At 40.0% G+C, this 23,749-nt stretch overlaps 1 long non-coding RNA gene across 1 annotated transcript in view; it reads left to right on the top strand.

Moving 5' to 3' along the window:
• The window catches only part of LOC110206907 (uncharacterized), a 28,356-nt gene extending 6,611 nt beyond the window's left edge, over nucleotides 1–21,745 (top strand). Inside the window, exon 3 of the long non-coding RNA XR_002324035.2 lies at nucleotides 21,442–21,745. This is a non-coding gene — a long non-coding RNA (uncharacterized LOC110206907). The remainder of the gene's footprint in view (nucleotides 1–21,441) is intronic.
• The last annotated feature ends 2,004 nt before the right edge of the window (nucleotides 21,746–23,749 follow it).

Raw genomic sequence — 23,749 nt, 5'->3', positions numbered from 1 at the left:
GTTTTTAAAGTTTGAAAAATCACCTAGAGCACTATTTATCACAAGAGAGTGGTTATGTTGACTTTTAATAAGATATATCAATATTTTAAATAAACTTTCAAATTTTTTTCAAGTTTGGAGCATTTATACTTCTAAAGTTATTAAAGTGTAAAACTGAACTGAGACTTTTGTGACATCCTGTATGTGTGTGTATGTATTAGATATATATAATATACATATATGCACATATACATATGTGTATATATACTTATATCTATACAGAAGATTAAATTTTCCAAAGAAATATAGATTATATTTGTATTATATGTCCTCAATGTACACATATATAGCCAGAAGAATTAATTTTTCAAAGAAACAGTCTATATATGTGTATATGTAATTACATGACAGTATAAATTGTCCAGTACCATATTTATACCTACAGCAATAAATACTGCACCCTTCAGTTTTTGAGCAGATGCACCTCATTTTTCATCGTTCTCTACTTTAGCAATAAACCACTTAAAATCTACCCTCTTAAGCCATGTTCCTTTGAATTATTATATTCTTGCTCTTACTCTTTTGAAGTTTGTTTTATAAAGTCAGCACTAGGAAAAAAAACGTTCTTGTCTTATGCACCACAATCTTGTGACATTGAATAAATCATGGCAGATACAACTGCAGAAAGTCAGGGATAGGGGTTAATAAGATAGAAGAGGTGGAGGCATTAAATTGTCAGTAGCCCTAAGGAGCTGTATAGGTCTGTTTTCTGGCAGAGTAATTTGGGCCTAGATATCCTGGCCTACAAGCTGCAAATGCACAGTTTATATGGTAATGAGATGGCATGGAACAGTTATTATCCCCAAATGAACAAGAAACTGGGGCAAAGAAGAGAACAGAAAATATTACTTTCAGAACAGATCCATTTAATTTAAAGCATTCATGTAACACAAACGAAACGATTTTTCAAGGAGTGAGCTAGGTCCAGACCTTTAAAGAAATAGGATCTTGGGGGGGGGGTGGCAATTAGGTGGTGCAATGGATGGAGCACTGGCTCGGCAGTCAGAAGGAGTCAAATCTGGCCTCAAACATTTGACACTTACTAGCTGTGTGACCTTGGGCAGGTCACTTAACTCCAACTGCCTTGGAAAAAAAAAAGGAAAGAAAGAAAGAGGAGCTTATATACCCAGAGCCTAAGAAATCAAGGACCAATAAGAAATAAGCCTAATGAACACTTGATATGATAAAGAAATTGAATAGTCTCATTTTGCCTGGTTAACACAGGACTCTGGTTTGATGGAACCCTTGTGGAAAAAATGAATGCGTTTTTCATTTGGACCCTTCTGTTCCTTTAAACTGGTGGGACTATGGAGAAGAATAGGAGAGAGGAGTGACTGGAAGCAAATGAAGCCATGTGGGATAGTGGAATGTGTATCTGATTTGCCTTCAGAAGGAAAGGACTGGGTTTGAATCCTGCCTCTGACATTTACTGGCTGTGTAACTACAAGTATGTCACTTGGCTTCTCTTAGTTTCTAGTAACACTTGTGGAACCTGCCTCAAAGAGTTGTGATGTTTAAATGAGATGCATGTATAGCATTGTGAACCTGAGGGCATTGGATGAACAGCTGTTACTATGCATAGGGAAGCTAGGTGGCGCCATGGTGCACAGAGAGCTGGATCTGGAGTCAGAAAATCACAACTTTCTATTTGTCTCAGTTTCCTCATCTGTACAAGGGGGAGAATAATAGCACCTACTTTCAAGGGGTATTGTGAAGATATTTAAAATGAGATAAGAATTGTAAAGTGCTTAGCACAGTGCCTGATACATAGTAAGGATATTAGCTATTATTAAAAATGTTCCTGAGAAAGATGAATGTCTTGCAGATTGCATGGAGTTTTTTGCTGACTTCATGATTTGGGAAAGTTTTTCTAATGCTAATAACAAACAAGTTCCATGCTGGTTATGGTTCACTTGCCATTCCGCTCCCCACTCCCAGTCAAATAAATTACTCTTGCCCCACATTCATATAAAAAACCTCCCAAGCATTCATATGTGATTTAAAAAACAAAAAACTCATTAGAAATCTCATATATTTTCTATTTAAATGTTAATAATTTTTTTTTGTGAAATAGAAATACTCTTTTAAAGTGTAGCTGTATAGGAAACAGACTTGCAGCTGATCCTATTATGGCGATTGCTAAAGGAACTGGCAGAGAGATGATTAATGTGCAGAACTTGCTATTGTATTTAAATACAATAAGTACCCTAAATCGACCGTTGATGTAGATTCCTATGGAGTATAGGGATGTTTGTGTAAGATTAGAGTGGAAAATAACTCCCTGAACTTTTCTCTGCATACCTTGCACCATAACTCCCTTCTTTCCTTCCTTCTTCCCTTCCTCCTTCTTTCCATTTTTTCCTCCTGCCATTCTTTTCTTTCTTCCTTCCTTCTTCTTTCTCACCTTACCTTTTCCTCTTCTTTCCTTTCCTATCCCCTCATTCTCTCTTTCCTTTTTATTCTCCTCCCTTTCCCTCTCTTGTTCCTTACCCCTCCATCTCTCCCTCATACCATTTCTTCTATAACCTCCTCTCATTCTCCTGAATTTTTGTCACAGGGAAAGGAAAGGGAATTCACCTACTGGTGATGAGCCTTTCCATACATCCTCAGCTGCGAGGGATATAATATGTCACCAAGCATGGGCACTAAATGTCACCTAGCTTATTTTTAAGCATAGTAAGATGTACCAGAACTGAGGCCATAGTCTTTGAGAAACCAGGGCCATCTCCACACCACTAGGAGACACCAGGATAGAATTTTATTGGTGGGACCCTCCCATGGGTCTTTGGACATAGAAAGCACATAATGAATGTTTATTGAATCAAATCATTTGAGGAATTCAGAGCTCCCCTTCAATATCATATAAGATCATAGGCTTTAGAACCAAATGGAATCTTAGAGATCATCCAGTTTGGACTGGTCCAAACCCCAGACTAAACTAACAAATTATTATTAACAGGTTGTCAATAGATTCTTTCCCACTTTTACCACTGATTTCCTCAGATTCTTGAAAGACTCCAAGTGTCTGCACTGACTGCAGAATTTGGGAAAGGAAGGAAAGAGGGGAATTCAGCCACTGTGTATATGGATAATTTGTAGTTTAGCTATGATTTGTACCTCTATTTTTACAAAAAAAAAAAGAATGATTCAAAGAGAATAAGCCCCCAAAACACAGTTAGTAGTCTTGAACTCAGGCATTTTGACTTCTACTTGTCTACAAGTTTTTGCTACCTTAAATGAGGTATTAACATCATGTTGGCTTATACATTTCTTTACTTCCCCAGGAATCCTAGCATGGTGCTAGGCACCTAGGAGTTCCCCAATAAATACTTTCTGGATTGAACTGAGATGGAAAAAATGGCTATCCTGACTCAGCCCATTATCACAGAAATACTGAGGGAAGAGCTTTACATTTATAAACTGTGAGATGTCACTGTAATCCTAGTTCATACTCTACAATACTATCTGGGCCACCAGGCAGGGATGATGAACATACTAGGATATTGTAGACTTGTCGAGATAGCTAACCACACAGTGCATTGTACAGAGGCAGCTATACTAATTCAGGCTTCCAGAATTAAGGAGAACAAATCAATCCAAGGAGACTTCGAATCCTGGATGATTCTGCTACTAGATACCTATATAATGTTAAGCAAGTTGCTTAACTTTAAGTAAGTTATTTTACCTTCCTAGACCTTCATTCCCTTATTTATAAGACAAGGGGAATGGAATGAATGATCTTCAGAGTCCTTTCCAGCTCTGACAATTTACAGTGGTCCTAGGTGTGTGCTAGTAAATGTTTTACAACTAGCTTTCCAGAGGGGGAAATGTAGGCATGACATACTCTTAAGTTTAACGTGCATTAATAACATCTTCTGGGGCAGCTGGGTGGTGCAGTGGATAAAGCACTGGCTCTGAAGTTAGGAAGACCTGAGTTCAAATCTGGTCTCAGACACTTGACACTTACTAGCTGTGTGACCCTGGACAAGTCACTTAACCCCAATTGCCTCACACACAAAAATAATTTTAAAAAAAAACATTTTCTCCATCACTTTTTTAAGTCTAGACAGTCGACTACCCAGCACACTCTGATCCTCAGGAGCAAATGCCCCTTCTAGGGGAAAAAGTAATAGTTCATCAAAAGCCAACAATAATTTGAGTAAAGCTTTCTCTAAGTCTATGGGAGGAGAAGGATGCACTGTTTTTATTGGAAGAAAAATAAGGTGGATTAAAGGTGTTCAACACAAATGAAAGACACAATGAGAGGAAGGGGAAATTGCAGTTTAAATTTTTGGTAAATTCAACCAAGTCATTCGAACTTGAGCAAAAACAGGAGTTGGAGGAGGCATAGCAGCCAAAACATATCTGTATTTGGAGAAGCACTGAAACAATCTGCTTGCACTAGAAGCAAATATAACTATTTGGAATGATATGGGCTAGATCGACAGGGACCTAGGGAAGTACCCAGTAATGGTAAAGTCAAACCTCAAAGACAAACTACTGGAAAAATAGAATAGTTTAAAAAAAAACAACTTATGCAATATTAAAGACAACTCTTTCACAAAAGAGAATTATCAGTCAGGAGGTAATTGGAGGAATATTCTAAAATCATAAAAGGAAAACATAAATCTTTGCCACTGTAGCAGGAATGCAGAATTAAGTTGCCACCCTTGCCTCTCCCCTTTTCAGCACTGCTAAGTGGAACCTTAAAGATAATGAAAATGGTTCAAGTATAAGCTGCCAAAGGCTAAAATAAAAGTCAAAAAGCCTTTCCTCCCGTTAATCCAACCAGGAATGAGGTCTAGGGGACTGAGTTAATTCAGAGCTCAATAGCTGCCTGAGCATTAGCCAACTAGTATAGCCCTGATGAAAATGCTAAAAATGTGTTGATTAGACCCCAGGTATGTCGGTCTAGGGCAATCTCACAAAAGAATATTAGGAGTTCCTCTAAGGAAGAAGTTGATGGGAAACAGTTAACCAGGGGAAAGTTTTTGTAGCAAATTTATCTGATCAAGGTCTGAGATTCATGATATGTAATATAAATATATGAGAATAAAAGCCATTCACCAACTATATAAAAATGTTCTAAATTATTAATGAGAAATAAAAATTCAAACAACTCTGAGATTTAACCTTATGCCTATTAGATTTTCAAAAAAGACAAAAAGTTTTAAATGACCACTGTTAAAGAGGACTCTCAGCAGCTAGGTGGATAGAGCACTGGCCCTGGATTCAGGAGGAACTGAGTTCAAATCCAGCCTCATAACACTTACTAGCTGTGTGACCCTGGGCAAGTCACTTAACCACATTGCCTAGCCCCCAAAAAAGATTAAAAAAAAAGTTATTTAAAAAAAAGAGGACTCTGGAATGATAGACACACTAATGGACTGTTGGTAGAACTATAAATTGACCTAACCATTTTGAAAATAACTTGGAATTATACTCAAAAAGTTATTAAACTGTGCTTATTCTTTGACCCAGCAATAGCGCTACCAGGCATATACTCCTCAAAAGTCGAAGACAGAGGGAAAGGACTCATATGTACAACAATATATAAGCACACTTTTTTGTAGCAAAAAATTAGAAACAAAATGGCTGCTCATCAATTGGGAATGGCTGAACAAATTGTGCTATATGAATGTAGCGCGATATAATTTCACCCTAGGAAACGAGAGGAATGATTTCTCAGTTTCTGAAAACACTTGAATGATTTGATGCAAAGTGAAATAAATGGAACCAGAGTAACAATGACCACAATAATTTAGAGGAAAACTATTTTGAAAGACAACACAACTCTGATCAATGCAGTTATCAATCAAGACTTCAAAAGACTGATGACCAAGTATGCTGCACACTTCTTAGCAGAGATAAAGTAACCGAGAGGAGAGTGAAATGGAAATGCACTTTCACATATGACCAGTGCTTTGGCTTGTTTTGCTTGACCATTCAAATTTGTTTCAAAAAAGTGTTTCTAGTTGAGGGGAAAAGGGTGAATTAGTGGGTATTGATACAGATGAAAAAAATAGCATCATTAAAATGTTAAATGTTGTTTTTGTATCCCTAGCACCTTCCACATAAAAATTGTATTTAAAATGCCTGTTAAATTTAATTGAATTGAAATGCGTGACCTTGGGCAAATCCCTTCACCTCACAGGGTTTTAGTTTCCTCATCCATAAAATAAAGTAATTTAACTAGATGATCTTTAAGGTACCTTTTCAGCTCTGGTAAAATCAAAGTTGTGCTGTGGCTACTTCATTTTAATTCATAATAAACTCACAAATAACTCACAAAAAATTCAAAACAAACTAACAAATCATATTATCATATAGCCATAGTATACGATGATGGGTACCTATACCTACCTTCCTTTCTTCTTCCTCCTGTACCCAGACTGTGGTCTGGCCACAGGAGACAAAGCCACAGTACTTTGATACTCCCCCCTGCTTTCTCCCTGTTCATCTTCCACCATATCACTGGTTTCCAATTTAACAGCATCTTTACATGTTAGCCATTTTTCTCCAAAGTCTCCTCTTCACCCTTCTCAGCTCTGCTTACCAGAATCTGTCTTCCTTCAAGGTTCATTTAAAATGCTGCCTCTTCTATGAATCCTTCAAGAATCCCCTCAGTTATTCCTTCTTTTTCCTGCCTCAATTTTTCCTTATAATTTACTAATTTATGTAAGTTATGCCATCCCAGTAGTATATAAGCTCCTTAAGGTAGGTACTATTAGTTATTGCCTTTTATCCCAAACACCTAGCTCAGTGTTTTGCACAGATCTTACACTTAATATATTTTTATTAAATTAAGCTGAACTATACATATGTGTGTACATATATAATATAGTATAGCATATAATGCATATATAGTATATAGTATGTGTGCTATACTATATATGGTATCTATATAATATAGAGTATAGCATATATGTATATAGTGTATGTATGCTATGTATATCTATATATAATATATAGTATTCTATATACATGTCTGTATACACATATATGTATACACATATACATATGTGTATATGTATATATACATATGTACATACACATATACATATATGTGTGTGTATATATAAATGGGTATGTGTGTATATATACATACACACAGAGGTATATTTGAGGGGACTCTTTCTCCTTTCTTTTTTCTTCCTGTTTAAATAATCCTCCAGTGCCTCATCATGACAGTGGAATAATAGAATTTTTCTCTTCTCTCAAGTCAAATGTCTTCTAACAAATTATTTTCTTCTCTGTTGCTTATCCCCAAGATTCTGGCTTCTGTGGAAACATTTGAGGAACTAGATGGCCAGGATATCTGAGAAATATTAGAATCATTGCCAACAAGTAAGGCAGAGTATAGCTGAAAGAAGACTGACTCTTGAGTTAGAGGAAATGGGTTCAAATCCCACTTCTGACAATGAACATCTGTGTGACCATGGACCATCAACTAACAAGCATTTACTAAATGCTTACTATGTGTTAGGTGCTGAGCATACAAAGATGAAAAATTCCTACCCTAGTCATATAACTTCCTTGACCTCAGCATTCTATTCTGGAGCAGGTGGCAGTTAGACAGGACCACCTCAAAGATGCTTTCTAACTCAAAATCCACCATCCTAGTTTCAAAGGCAAGGGCACCAGCACAACCCTCACTTCTTACCTCCTTGCATCTCACCACCAAAAAATAAAAATTATCTTTTAAAAAAAAAGTTCTGTGAACTTGAAAGGCCTGCAGGCAGCTTCCCAAATAGTCTAAGGAAGCAGTTCAGACTATTTCTTCCTGCCATTTCCCAATGACTTCACCAAGATTCTCTGTTCCAGTTAGGACTTTCCCTTCTCTAGCTCTGGATTGGCACTGCAGTATATCGCAGGCTACACTGCCATAGATATAAACAGGGATAAGTGGTGATGGAGAAAGGCTGAGCACTGGTGAGCCGCCACACAGTAGCTATAGTAAAGAGAAAATTAGAAAACATGAAGACCTGATTTTGCCAAACAGACCCTTCTGCTAAACACTTCCAAATCTTTCTTTGGAGAGCACAGGGATATTACTTTTTTAAGAGCATTGTTCTTCATTCACTGGGTCCACAGCTGTGCCTCCTGAAAACAAGTGGGTGAGGTTATTTTGTACTATAAATTGAAAACGATCTCCTCAGTACTGGCAAAACAACTGTGGCAACGGAATTTAAATGCTTTGGAGAAATTCCCCAGCCAGAGTTAGGACTGAAAGCCATGAATCTGAGTACTCTCCTAAAATTTAGCCCAGCTCACTGAATGTCATCATCTGGCTATATCCAATCGAGGGCAGGATATGAAAGGTGGTAAGGAGAAAGAATACTAAAGGAACACAATGCAGTGGGCTGAAGACTTGTACAATTCACGTGTAGAGAAGGTGGTACCTGGCCAGTGGCAGCCATGTTGGTATTTATAGTTAAGTCCCAAAGACATATAGTCATATATTCTTCCACTTCTCATGCTTTACTAGATGTTGCACATTCTTGTCTTAGGTCATTTACCATGTCCTACTACACGTTATAATTATTTGTATATTTCTCTTCTCTGGTAGATTACAAGCTTCTTGAGGGCAGATAAGCTGTTACTTACATTTACATAACCCATTCCATTTAGCCCAAAGCTCCCACATTCAGTTTAATTCAATTCAACAAACACTTATTAAGTTTTATTTTTATTTTTCTGCATGTAATGCACACTACTGGGTGCTGCAGATACAAAGACAAAAATAAAACAGACCCTGACCTAAAGGAACTTACATTCTATTGTGAGAATATACAGTATGTACAGATAAATGCAAAGATGAGAATGGAAGGGGGGCAAGGAAAAATTCAAACAAAAGGGCTTTAAAAAAATTTCAGGAGAAGGAGAACACTAGCAACTGGAGGCATCAGGAAAGATTTCTTCCAGGAGATAATGTGGGAACTGAGCCTTGGAGAAAGATTGGTGTTCAGTTGTGTCTACTTTTTTGTGATTCCATGGACCATTGCACACCAATGCTATCCATAGGTTTTCCTGGCAAAGATACTGGAATGTTTGCCACTTCCTTCTCCAGCTCATTTTACAGGTGAGGAAACTGAGTCAAACAGAGTTACTTAACCCTGCCCAGGGTCACACAGCTAGTAAGTGTCTGAGGTGAGGTTTGAACTCAGGTCTTCATGATACCAGTCCCAGTGCTCTATCCACTGAGCCTTTGGCTGCCCTGGAGAAAGATAAATAGTCTTAAATATAAAGATAAGGAGAGAGTATATTTCAGGTATGGGGGATGATTGCTACAAATGCACAAAGGTAAGATGGAACATTGAGTTTAGACAACATCCAGCGGCCCGGATTGCCTGGAAAACAGAGTACATGAAGAGGGGTGATGTGAAACGTATCTGGAAATAGAAGTTCTACAAATATTTGGTTCAGAAGCTTACACTGATTTCCAATCCCTGAGCATCATCTCTACCATGAGGATCAAGATGGTATCCTGGAAAATGACCATTTCAATCTAGAGAATAGGTAGGTTCTTTTCTTTCTTTGTCCCATTCAGATAGAGGAGGAAGGGGGAGCAAGGGTTTAGGCATTTTTTCCCTTTTATTTTTGCATCCATATTCATTCTGGTAACATAACTCTGCCTTGAGAACATAGGATGTGGCATTTGCATACTGTGCTCCATTGGTAGGTGGAGGGGAAGTTCTAGTTCAGATCAGATTAGGCAGATAAAGAGATGTTGTCACCAACCTCTTTTGTGTTATTTTGTAGGTGATTTTTTTTCTATTGCCCTTTTTATTATAAAATGAAATATTTGTTTCCACTATTCAGTGTAAAAACAGGCAGTTCCCTGGTTCATCAGAATACATGGAACTATGACAGAAGTCATCAGACACTTTCTCTTGTCTGGGTTGTTTCTCCAAACTACTTTAAGGCAAATAATCAAACACAGTGCCTTATGAAAGACTTCTGATGTATTTTGAAATCTATCTAAATATTATTGATCCCTCCTTTCTGTAAAATGATACTCTAAATTAGGTTCTTTTAGAGGAGAAAAACCACATTTGGCCATAGGCATAGCTAAAACCTGCCTATATACTTTGGAACATACTTTTTGGGGAGATGCTACAAAGGGGAAGGGGGAAAATGGGGAATGGCTCAAAATTTAAGCCACCATATCAGACTGTTGTCTTCCTAATGTTTGCTAAGGCTTCCAGTGACTTTCATGTTTGTTAGATTATAATGTTCTCCTGGATTAGCCATCCTTTGAGAGTCCAGTGGTGATGAGAGTGGTAGACAGGTGAGGCAAATAATTGTGCAGGTCATGCGCTCTTCTGTTCCTCCAAGTCTTTGTCTTTGCACAGGTGAAGTCTATTTAAAATGACCATGAAAGACGCCCCTGGAAGGAAGGGTGGGGAGGAGAAAGAGGCGATGTCCAAGAATGGGGCTGGATGGGATTTTGTACATCACTATTACCAGATAATTCCGACAGCCTGCTCCTACCTCTGTCAGCCTCGAGGGTCTTTGTTTTCATGCCAGCCGGGGGAGGGGGGGTTGCCACCCCAAATGCTTCTGAAGCTCCCCTAGGCTTTGAAGCTCCAGCCTCCCCAAAGCACAGTAATTGCAGGCTTTGAGTCCCCAAGAGGGTCTTACAGTCTTCTCATTAACACTCCATTTCATTGTGCTGTATAAATTCCTAATGGTTTCTTAGAGGTAGGTTTCTTGAGCCCTTTGTTCTCAGAGGGGGGCCTGAGGCTGGAGGGAAGAAGGAAATGAGAACTGATGAGCAGAGTTCTTTGGTGGAGGTCTTGCAAAATTAACACTTACAGTATTCTCAATTAGAGCAAATAAGCTAAAGCCCAGGCTTGTCCTGAAGACAGTTTAAACATGACCGAGGTCACTGGAAATAGCCGGGTGAGAAATCCCATGACCTCTACTTGTCCTCTTTCAAATTTGCCTTTCTTCTGAAGGGTTAAGTGGGATCAAGGGAAGGAATTCAGATGTGGAGGACAAAACACTCTCACTCTTCCTGGCAAAAAGAACAAAAGCTTCTTGACCTCCCCAAGCTACTCTCTAGGTTCAGATTGTACAGCAGGGGTGAGTCCCCATTAATCATTTCAGAGTCCTCTACGTCATGCCCGAGCTCATGACAATGCCTCTGCCTTATTAATATTGCTACTTGATGGCTGTTCCACAGAACAAAAGGATAGCAGAGGGCTGGTGTGCAGGGGAATCTGAGTTGGGTTTGCTGTCACCATGGAAACGCCAGCCATTGCCAGCTGGCAAAGAACCCCTTATCTGCAATTCTATTATTAACATTTTTTCGCATCTCTGCTTATGTGGCTCTGAATCTGAAAAGCCCTCTTGGATTTCTATGGCCTTAAAAGGGTTAATCTGGAAAGAAAATGAATGAGAAATTCAATAGTTTTTTTTTTTTTTGCGGGGGGGGGGTTTCCCTACCTCTTCATTTCCTTCACTAGGTGGAATTCCTATTTTAAGGGAGGGGGAGAGCTATCTTTATCACCTCCTTTGTTGCTAAGTAACAGGACCTGTTGTCCATCCCTTTCTTTCTTAATTAGTAAGCCTAGTAATAATAAATAGAGCTGCATTGTGGTTCTTAATTAAACTGTTTTAAAACAACACATTTCATGCAGTATGGTGCAGTGGGATGATCCCTGAACTTGGAGCAGCAGGATGGGGAGTTCAAATCATGCCGTGTCATCTGGACTTGATGCCTAAACTTCTCTGGACCTGATTCTTTATTTTTAGAATGAGAGGCTTAGAGTAGATGATTTCTTAGGTGCTTTCTGGCTCCCAATCAATGATCTGTGATCCATTGTCACTTCCTGTCATGGTTATAAAGGATGTGCATTTGAAAAATATGTCAGGTTTTAGGATTCAGAAATGGATAAAAAGATTTTTAGTGTTTGTTTTTGGGGGGCTCTATAACATCAGGAGCAAACACAGGAATGAATGGATTTCTCTACCTGGAAGGTCTCAATCCCCAAGATAATCCATTTGAAGACTAAGGCACAGAAGAAACTGTTCTAGCAGCTAGTGAACTCAAGATCCACTCTGATATTCCACTCAAGCGACTTTTTTTTTTAACTAAGGCAATTGGGGTTAAGTGACTTACCCAGAGTCACACAGCTAGGAAGTATTATGTGTCTGAGGCTGGATTTGAACTCTGGTCCTCTTGACTCTAGGGCCGGTGCTCTATCCACTGCACCACCTAGCTGCCCCCTCAAGTGACTTTCTAAAGAAATGGTAATTTCTGGATAACTACAGATCTCAAATAGGAATTATTATAATACAGTTATCCCTTCCACATCGCAATTTTCCCCATCACAGGTTTCAATATATCGTGGGTCAGCATAAGAAATTAAATGGGAATTTTAGAAGAGTTTTGCAGAAGCCACAGATGACACATGAAATCCAGCAGATGACACAGAGCCCATGACCAAATACTTAACCCAATGCAATACCCAACAATAAGGTACTATAAACACCCCATAAAAATGTGGAAGGGATAACTCTATTTTAGAGTTGGAAGGAACTTCTATCTGACTGATACCCAAACAGAAATTCCTTCAACAGCATCCTCAACAAATCTAACTTCTAGCTGAGGAAATGCCCGCTACTTGCAAAGATCATCCCTTTCACTTTGGGACAATTGTAATCATTTGGAAATTTGTTCAAACCAAAATCCACCTCTCTGGAACTTTAACTTGTTGACTCTGTTTCTTCCTTCTAAGACCAAGGACAATGTGTCCCATCCTTCTTCCAGGAGACAGACTTTCAAACGCTTGAAAAAAGTTATTGTGTTTTCCTGTATGCTTTCTCTTCTCTAAACCTCTCCAGTTGTCTTCTCCACTAGAATGTAAGCTCCTTAAGGGGAGGAATTGGGGGTTTTGATTTTGGTTTTTTTCTTTTTCTTTATATACCAATTGTTTCACACACAGTAGGTGATTTTGGGGAGGGTCAGGAGGAGTGATTCCTGTGATTCCATTAGTATAGTCATGTCAATTCATCAAACATTTTTTTAAGCACTTACATATTCCAGCTGGGCAGCTAGGTGGTACAGTAGATAGAGAGGGCTGGAAGTGCTCGATCAGGAAGACTCATCTTCATGAGTTCAAATCCAGTTTCAGACACTAGCTGTGTGGCAACCGGCAAGTCACTTAACCCTGTTTGCCTCAGTTTCTTCACCTGTAAAATGAGCCAGAGAAGGAAATGGCAAACTACTCTAGTATCTTTGCCAAGAAAAACCCCAAATAGGGTCACGAAGAGTCAGATACGACTGAAATGACTGAACAACAGTGTACTAGGCACTAGGGTAAGCACTAGGGATACAAAGAAAGGCAAAAACAGTCCCTGCTTTCAGGGAGCTCAGTCAAATAGAGGAGCTCATGGTTGAACAGAACTCCAAGTGTAAGGAACTCCCAGGGAGGAAACTGCATGTCTGCAATTGTTTTGCAGCTCAGTCATAGGCAATTGTCTGAGGCACTGAGGTTGTGTCCACAGTCAAACCGTCAACTTCTCCCAGGTCTTAAGGCAACATTGCCCTTTTCCTTATGCATATACATTGCATTTTATTCTGTGGTGATTTATCACTGGGTCACAGGACAGGATATTTGGGTTTAGGAAAACTACATTTGACTTATCTGAGTATATTTTTTTAATCCTCCCTCCCCAGAATGTGTAAGCTCCTTAATGACAAGAAGAGCTTAATTTGTTTCTTTGTGGCCCAGGGGCCCAGCAGAGCACTTCACCCATAAATACTTGCTGAATTATTAAAAGGACAGTTAGTAAACACATAGAGAAGGAAAAAGAGATTATCAGAAAGAGCTTAAATGTCTTCATCAAGAACAATCTCATCTCCTTTTTAGGCAAGGTTACCCAGAGTGTTAGATCAGGGGAATGCACTATATATAGCCTACCCAGATTTGATCAGAGCCCTGGAAGATGTCTCTCTTGCTTTTCGTATTGAAAAGATGGAGAGATGTGGGCTAATGATAGTAATGATAACAGCTAATATTTATATAGTGCTTATAACGGACTAGGCTTCGTGCTGAGTGCTTTACAATCATTAACTCATTTGATCCTGGCAACAACTCTGGGAGGTAGTAATAATAGCTAACATTTGCATAGTGATTACTGTGTGCCAGGCACTGTGCTAAGTGCTCTACAGTTGTTATTTCAATTCATGACAACCCTGGGAAGTAGGTGCTATTATTCACCCCATTCTACAGAGGAGGAAACTGAGGCAAACAAAGTTTAAGTGACTTGATCAGGATCACATAGCTAGTAAGTATCTGAAACGGGATTTGAACTTAGGTCTTCCTGCCTTCCATGCCTGGCACTGAACCACCTCTGGTCCACTTGGGCAGTTTCAGAACTGGCTGAATGACTGGCTACTAAGGGTTAGTCATTGATGATTTTATGTCAGTTTGGAAGGTGTCCACTGGACTGCACCAGAGATATTTACCTGGCCCCGTTCTATTTACCATAGACAGCATGCTTATCTAACTATGATTTAGTTTGTTTCTTTGTATGAAGAGAGTATGAAGAGCTAGGTAGCATTTTTAGTGGAAGATAGACCCAGGATCCAAAATGCTCTTGGACAGGCTAGAACAAGGATGGGGAACCTGCGACCTTGAGGCCATGGGTGGCCTTCCTAGATCCTTAAGTGCAGCCTTTTGACTGAATCCAAATTTTACAGAACAAATCCCATTTGTTCAGTCAAAAGGCTGCACTTAAGGATCTAAAAGGCCACAGGTGCCCTCAAAGCCATAGATTCCCCACCCCTGGGCTAGAACATAGATTTAATTCCAACAAGATGCATTTGGGTTCCAAAAAACTTATCTTTGCAAGTAACAGATGAGCTTGATGTGGTGAGAGAACAGTTTATTGGATGAAAAAAGCGAGACTGGGAGTTTTAGTGACTGTTAATTCCGTATGAATCAACAGTGGGGTCTCAGCATCAAAGATCTAGACCTGAAAGAAACCTCAGTGTTCCCTGTTCCAGTGTCCTTATTTAAGCCGTAAGGAATCTGAGCCCTAGAAAGGTTACAAGATTACACAAGTAAATAAGAGTTAGAGGCAATATCGGAACCCAGGTCCACTGACTCCAGAGACAGTGGTCTGTAAAATTCTGTTCTGGCTCTCATATAAAAGCCAAGAATGAGCATTTACTAAACAGTTACCAAGAAGCAGGAGGCACTGTGGATAGAGCATTGGGCCTGGAGTCAGGAAGACCCAAGTTCAAATGTGGCCTCAGACACTTACTAGCTGTGTAACCCTGGGCAAGTTACTTAGCCTTGTTTGCCTCAGTTTCCTCATGAGCTGGAGAAGGAAATGGCAAACTATTCCAATATCTCTGCCAAGAAAACCTCAGATAGGGTCATGAGGAGTCAGACACGACTGAACATCTGAGAAGCACCATGGCATAATAGCTAGCTTGCATTTATATAGACTTTAAGGTTTGCAGAGAACTTTACAAATGACATCTTATTTGATCCTTTCAATAACCCTGGGAGGTAGATGCAAATACTGTTTCTTTCTTGCAGATGAGGAGATTGAGGCAGATAGAGATTAAGTGACTTGCCCAGGCCCAGGCAAGTCAGGCTCACATGTAAGTGAAGGCTTAGTGAGGCTGGATTTGAACTCAGGCCTTCCTGACTTCAGGTCTAACAAGCTCCCAGCTGCAAGGTGGATGGAGGGTTGGCCTTAGATTTAGGAAGAGTTAGGAAGACTCAGGTCCAAATTCTACCTCTTGGACCCATACTGGGTATATAAAGAGGTACCCCAGGCAACTTATATGCATTGGTAAAGGGAATTTCCTCACCAGGAATTCCTTCTACCATTAAGTACCTCAGAGAAATATAAAATGCTATATGACTTTTGAGATTTCTATTTATTGCATTATTGCATACACCTAAATCATGAATACCTGTGTTACATATGAAGCTCTCTGAGAGTCAGTGTGTCGTCATGGATAGAAAGCCGGCCTCAGGGAGACATTGGTTCAAGGCCAACTTCAGATGCATCCAGGCTGTGTGACCCTTATCCTGCCAGTCTCTCACAGGGAGCTAGCTCTCTATGCCAATAAAGTTAACAGTTTGATTTTATTTTTAAGTGTTCATCTTTCATCCTTCCAACTCTTGAAGTAATTTAAATAAGCAGCAGCATTTCTATGGGGAGGCTGGCAGTCTGGATAGCTCTCTCTTTCTTGAAGCACCTGGATGAGTCCCTCTCTCTTTAAAATTACCAAAAGCAAGTGTTCTTGAGATGATGAGCTTGGGATTGTCCAAATAAACTCATGAATCTTCCACTGGATTTGTAGGGAATAAAGGAGAATTGCTACATGTGATGAGAACTCTTTCTGTCTGTTTCCTAAAATTGTAATTTTCCTAATTTACCACAATCCTGGGTTTCTCAAGAACATAATAACATTAGACAAGTGTTCAGCTTTTTATTTTAAAGCAATACCAAGGTAGAGATTAGGGGAACGTGAAGTAGAGGCTGTCATCTTTCCCAGGCCTAGCAAAGTTTTATTTTTCAAAAGCACAAACAGAAATGAATGATAGCCCAAAGTTACCCAATAAACAGAGGTCGATGAGAACAGTACCTCTCTCAGGCAAATTCCCTTTCTGGTAAAAGGAAAGCAACAGGACCCTCAAAAACCAGCTTTGTCTCAGCTAAATAGGGAGAAAGAAAGGTAGGCCCAACAGCTTTTAATACAAGTGAGTACCCCAGAAGGGGACTATCCCCAGCAGTTCCTTCAGAAGAAGGGAGAACCAAAGGAACCACTGAGGATGCTACTGAGAGTAATGTACTGAAGGCAAAATTACCCCATTCAAACTGAGAACCACAACAGGGCAGTTTAGCAGTGAACAGTGGAGCAATGCTCTCTCCTCATGCATGTATGTATCACTAAATGTGAGGCAGCATAGCATAGAGGGAAAAAATCATAATCACTTACATTTATATGTATATGAGATTATATTATATGACATTACATAGGTTTGCCACCTATGTCATCTCATTTTCTTTTCCTGTAGACAGGGCACTGGACTTGGAGTCAGGTAAAACCTGAGTTCTAATCCTGCCTCAGATTCTTACTAGCTATGTGGCTTTGGGCAAGTCATTCAAGTGCTCTGTGCCTCAGTTTCCTCAATTGTGGTCCTATGATGGTCCCCTAAGGTAGTCAGGTCAGGTAGTATTATCTGTATTATATAAACAAGGAAATAAATGCAAAGAGGTTAAGTGATTTGACAGTGCCGCACAGCTAGTAAAGTAAATGAGTAAGGGACTGAGGCTAGTTAACAAAAAAAACAAAAAAAGAAAACCTGAGTCTGTTTATAAGTATTTGAAATATTTTCATTATCATATGCAAATGATAGACAAATCCCTGAGCGGTATGTGGCAAGGTAGAGTGGAAGAGCCTAAGCAGCCTTGGGGCCTAGGAGGAGAGGTGACCAAGTAGAAATTAAAAAGCCAGCTTGGGTTGGTACTAGCAGACTTGTGAAACAGTATGCACTGAGGAGCTGAAGCAAGCGGGGATCTTAATGGCCTTTGTAACAGGGATTTGGGGAGAGAAGGTGTGTACTAACCAAAGAGAACGAAATGTATTGAGGCCTGCCTGGCACGAACCATTGGTCTGACTCAATTGAATTCCCAAAGCTTCAGGCTTTCTACTGCAGCTATATGCATTCTCGTTCTCCCCTTGGCAGAGATGTCCCAATATTGGTCATGGGCAGGGTCCTGCTTCAGGCTTTCCTGTGTTGGGCCCTGAGCTAACCAATCATGTGGAAAAGGAACTGGACTTTGTTTGGCACCAGAGAGAAGTAGGAGCAGTGGGTGAAAGTTGCAAAGATTTCAGCTTATTTTTAGGGGCAGCTAGGTGGCTCAGTGGATAGAACACCGGCCCTGGAGTCAGGAAGACCTGAGTTCAAATCTGGCCTCAGACACATAACACTCACTAGCTGTGTGACTCTGGGCAAGTCACTTAACCCCAATTGCCTCACCAAAAAAATAAAATTAAATTAATTTAAAACACATAGACAGACACACATATTCCTAATAACATGAGCAGCCAAAATCAGCTTGATGGAGAGGTGGGGACTTTTCCTGTCACTAGAAGTCTTCAAGCAAAGGCTAGATGACAATTTGTCAAGGATGTTCTAGGCTAGTTTTCTCCTCCAATATAGACTGGATTAGATGACCTCTGTGGTCCCTTCTAGTCTGTAAGACTCTGTGATTCTAAATGACAAATACAGAACTTGAAACCAGGTATCCTGGCTGCTAAAGCACCCCACTACTGCTGCAATGTGGTCCACAGGGTCACAAAGAGTTGGACATGATTTAGCAACACTATTCTGGCTGCTAATGCCCTTCCTACTATAACCTTACATCCATCAAAGAACTGGATTAGGAAGCAAGAGACCTGGATTTTATTCATAACTCTGGCACTGGAGAGTTGCATGGCTTTGGATACAGCATTTCTCTCCATAGGCCTCCTCTCCTCATTTGTCAAACGGGGATAGATAGCTTTCATCTATGTCTATCAAGGTTGTTATGAGAATCAAAAGGTTTTCATCTGTGCAAATAAGTAGTATGTGTTAGGTAAACACAACATGAGAGTGCAAGAAGGAAGAATTGTGTAGCTGGCATGCCCACTAGAGAAAGGACACACCTGTTATGGACCCAACACATGAGCCTTGATGGAAGACAGCAAGGACTCACTTTCCCATGATGCCACGGGCCCCAAAGAGGTGACTGGAGGAAAGGAAGAAGGTCTGCCAGGTGCTGAGAGACACAGGTGCTATGATGACAATGAGTGGAAACAGCACAGATTACAACAGTGGTGGGGAAGGATAGACTAGAAAGGAGGTGAATGCAGTCATTGAACATGGAAGGCAGAGACAAGGGCTCAGGCTGAAGAGGAAGAAGGACACACGATGGGAGATAAACAATGTACTCATTGAAAGTCTCCATCAAAATCTACCCAGCCAACAGAGACTTCCCCTATTAGTATTATGAGTTGTATTCCACCTAAGTTCAAATGTAGCCTCCAAAACTACTTGTGTAACCCTGGGTGAGTCATTTAACTACCTTCATCAGTTTCCTAAACTGTAAAATGGGAGTAATAACAGTACCTTCCTCCAGGATTGTTGTAAGTATTAAATGAGATGATATTTGTAAAGTGCATAGTACAGTGCCTGGCATATAATAAGCATTTAACTAATGCTTATTCCCTTCTCTTTGCTTTTGCCTCAACCACGTGTTTGGTGGTTACTTGGAATTGAGTTCACAAGATTTTGACACATTTTTAAATTCTTCATTATGATATCATATGTCACATTGGAGATTAAGCAATGGCATTTAAAGAATGATATGTCAATGGGATTTAAATCGGGTGAGTTCCCAGACCACTGAAGGATGCTTGTCTCTATCTCTTGGATAAATATCTTAGCCTTTTGTGAAGTGTGTGAGGGTGTAAGATCATGTTACAATATTCCATCTCCCTTTCAGAATTTTAATAATGATAATAATAATAACAATGTATTAACTAGCCTTTACATAGTGCTCAAAAGTTTGCAAAATGCTTTACAAATAGTTTGTCACAACTGTGGGAGGTAGGTGCTGTTATTTTCCCCATTTTACAGATCAGAAAACTGAGGCAGACAGAGATTAAATGACTTACCCAGAGTCACAGCAAGTTTGTGTCTGAGGCCAGATTTGAACTCAGGTGTTATTTAAACTTGGGTCTTCCTGACTCCAGGTCCAGTGCTCTATTTACTGTGCCTCCTAGAACAATTTCTCTTCTTGTCATATCAATATATTTATTAGAATTCATCATTGACTCAATAGGAACAGGATGTCTAAGTCCACTAGAAGATTAAAAAAAATCCCTAAATTTTTTTTGTGTGGTGGATGTTTTGTAGTCTGATGAAAATGCCCCTGTCTTACAGGTATCCCCCAACTTCTTCCAATAAGGGTTTTGGTATAACCTTTAATGAAAGACTGAAATTCATTAGTAAAAGTGACCTTTCATCAATCTTCAGTATTCCAATATTTGTGGTTTCTTGTCCATAACAAGCATTTTTCCTTCGAAGGAATAGTTAGCAGTTGTCTGCTGTTTTTCCAACTCCAAGAAACCTACCCATTGTAAAGGAATTAATAACAACTCCTACAGCTGTCAAGTCCCACTAAAGGTCTTGGCTTATCTTCTGAGGATTAATTAGGCATTTTTTGGATCAATTGTTCATTAGGTCTTTTTTTTTGTCATTTTCAGTAATTCTTCCCTTTAAGCTTGCTTCAATGTGACAGATCCTGTTTCACTATGGTCTTGATTTCCCCAAACCAAAAGTCACTGGCATATCTCTAACAGTCATTGAAGTGTGCTCTTTAAGAGCTCCAACTTTTGTACCTTCTGTGGGGAGTAATATCCATTCTTCAATACCACAGAATTAAAGACAGTGAACAAAAGCGATGGGATGTGTGTATGGAATGAAATCTAGCACTCAAGTGAGAAAGAACTAAGTAAAAATGGGATAGCTCAATCTGGTTTCTCCTAGTCAGAGTCATATGTTCTGAGTCAGCCTAGTGTTAGCAGAAGCGCACATGTATAACCCTTGCTGTCACAAAATGAAACCATATTAAAATTATTGCTTTTCCCAAATAATTCAGATATCACTGGAGAGCTAGGATTTGAACTCAAGGCTTCTGACTCCAAATCTGGCAGTCTTTCTACTATACCACAAAGAATCCCCAAGCTCGGGGCAGGTAGGTGGCACAGTGGATAGAACTCTGGCCTTGGAGTAAGGAGGACCTGAGTTCAAATCCGACCTCAGACACTTGACACATACTAGCTGTGTGACCCTGGGCAAGTCACTTAACTCCGATTGCAAAAAAAAAAAAAACAATCCCCAAGATCGATCTGAGTCTAACTGCCAGCCTTGACATTTGTATTATAGCTACACATCTGTAACATAAATTCCCTTTTAGTAGAAAACCCCTTAGGATCATATAACATAGTGTACTTAATTCTTTGAAAATCAATTAAGTCCTATGCAAATATGCAGTATTACTTTCATTCCTGTAAGGTCCTCAAACTCTGCTTACTAGGAAAAGCTCTAGAAAAGCTAGGGTCAAGTCAGAGCTAGATGCAATAACAGAGCTTCCTCCTATTTCCAGAGCTCCACCTGCTTCCCATACTCTGCACGGGAGACAAGGAAAAGCTCTCTTTGCCCTTTGCCTCTTGTGGCATGTTGCAAGATAACTTGGACACGCACATGGCTTTCTTCTTCCCACTCTATTTCCACACATTTGACCTTGTACCTAACTTACCCTTTTGTTCCTTATCTTGAAATTGCCTTAGTATTTTCTCTGCCATTCTGTTCCCAGGTCCTCTCTGACCTCCTTTCGGGCCACTGCATTTCCACTGAGAAACCCAGAGGAGGATGAGGACAGACACCACACTCTGCCAAATGCACAACTGTGGCCTTAATCGTCTGCTCTGAGAAAGATCTTCAGACTTCCACGGAGTTCCCGCCTGCTGCCCTCTGTCATTTCTGTAGAGAATCAGAGGATGGCAGGGTTGCAAGGAACTCAGATGACATTTAAACCGACCGCCTCACACATGGGAAACTATCCTATTTTTAAAGAGATTTCTAACCTCCTGAAGTAATCTGATACTGAACAGACTTCACCACCCAAACTTAACATCTAACTCACCTGAATCCCTTCTATGGAAGTTTAAAGCTGACTCCCTGGGCTCTAGGATTACCATTCTTGGTTTTAAGAACCCTTCATAGGCTTTGGACCTTTCCATTTCACTCAAAGATCTTGGTTCCTTCATTTTTTCTTTATAGCTCTCTGTTTTCCCAAATGTTTGTGGCTGTCCTCTAAATACACCCTCTTTCCTTGTGTGGTCTAGAAATAGGCCAGACTGATACTGAATATCATGCACAGATTAGCCCTCCCAGCCTAAATGCTCTCCTTAGACTAGGGTCTAGGTCTCAGCTCTGAGTGTGCTCTAATGCTTTTTAGGGAATTTCTGTTAAGAAAGAGGGAAGGGGAGAAGGAAACAGAAAGGGAGGGAGAGAAGGAGAGGAAGTGAGACAGAGAGAAGGGGAAGGGGAAAGAGAAGAAGACAGGGAGAGGGAAAGAGAGGTTGAAGGAGAGAGGGAAAGAAGAGAGGAGGAGAGGAAAGGAAGGGGAGAAAGAAGGAGGGAGAAGTAAGTGAGACAGAGAGAGGAGGAAGCAGAGAGGGGGAGGGAAAGCGCTGGATTTGGAGTCAGAAAATATGAGCCCAAATTAAAATTCTGTCACTCACCTGTGTGTCCTTGGGCAGTTCTCTGGGACTTGATTTCCTCATATGTAAAATAAAGAGTTAGACTAGGCAAGAGGTGCTTAACCTGGAATCTGTAGAAAGATTTCAGTGGGTCTCTGAACTTAGATTAGAAAATAATTACATCTTTATTTTCATTAACCTCCATTTTCCTTTGCAATCCCATGCCTTTTATTTTATGCATTTAAAACATGATTCTGAGGGCAGTCCATAGTCTTCCCCAGACTGCCAAAGGAGTACATGACATAGACATCAAAAAAGGTGAAGAACTCCTGAACAAGCAGATGTGTAAAAAGCTTCCAGCTCTAGATCCCAGGATGGCACAGGAAGGACACCAAGCTGCTCCTTCCCCATGCTTGCTGGCTAAGTGCTTACAAATAGCATTGGGGCCCATTAGGCCTAAGGCAATAGCACTCCCTCCCTCTTCCCCCTTGCACGTTCCTTCATTTTTTCTTTTTAACTGAAGGATTGCATAATTATCTGGTGGTTAGCTTATAACCTCTAAGTCTTCAAGCTTTGCTAATATTATGCTTGCTTTCCCTCTTCATGCACACTGTTAGCTACAGAGAGGCAGCGTTGCAAAAGTAGGTGGCTAGCTGACCTAAAAGTCAAAAAGAATTGGGTTCAAGTCCTGCTTCTGACACATGCTGACTGTGTGACCCTGGGCAAGTCACGTAACCTCTTGGCAATCTAGGAAACATTGCAGAGAAAGTGGCTGTCTGCACTAGTGGAGGGAATTATCTCACCTGGAAGTTCCCTATACCGATGAAATCACAGGTTTGGTCCTTATATACTATTTAGAATTTTATATCTAAAAGTGACCTTAAAGTTCAATTAGTCCAGTCCTCTTGTTCACTGAGGAAGCATCCAAGGCTTAGAAAGGTTATAGCTTTCCTCTGTTCGTCCCACCAAATCATACTGCCTCCTTATTAGCTTTAGACACCTTCAACTTAAGGTTGTGTTTAACTTGGGTCCTATTTTTCAACATGCTGAAGGCTTTCCCCATTTTTGTGTCATCTGTAAAATTAATGAGCAAGTTCTCCATTCCATCCTACAAATTACTGATGAAAATGTAAAATAACCCTGAGCCCCAAACCAGCTCTTGTCCAAGCTTAACACTGATTCATCAGTGATTACTCTTTGGGTCTAAACCACATTCTTCAAGTTTGCTGATGAATAAGTTACAGTGAAAGACAAAATCAAGACTTATGCTAAGGTCAGGTTAGATTAGTGATATCTTGATTATCCATCTTTCTAGGGGAAAAAAGATTCTCTGAATAAAGTTGGCACAGACATGGTGGGAGATGGGAGTTCCAGTCTAAGGTTGAGTGCTGGTGTCTCCTGGGGAAGGAAAGATTGACT

This window comes from Phascolarctos cinereus, unplaced genomic scaffold, assembly GCF_003287225.1.
Source record: "Phascolarctos cinereus isolate Bilbo 61053 unplaced genomic scaffold, phaCin_HiC Scaffold_1;HRSCAF=81, whole genome shotgun sequence".
Classification (NCBI taxonomy): domain Eukaryota; kingdom Metazoa; phylum Chordata; class Mammalia; order Diprotodontia; family Phascolarctidae; genus Phascolarctos; species Phascolarctos cinereus.
The sequence above is the reverse complement of the archived record's forward strand: the minus strand, read 5'-3'. Positions and strand labels throughout refer to the sequence as shown.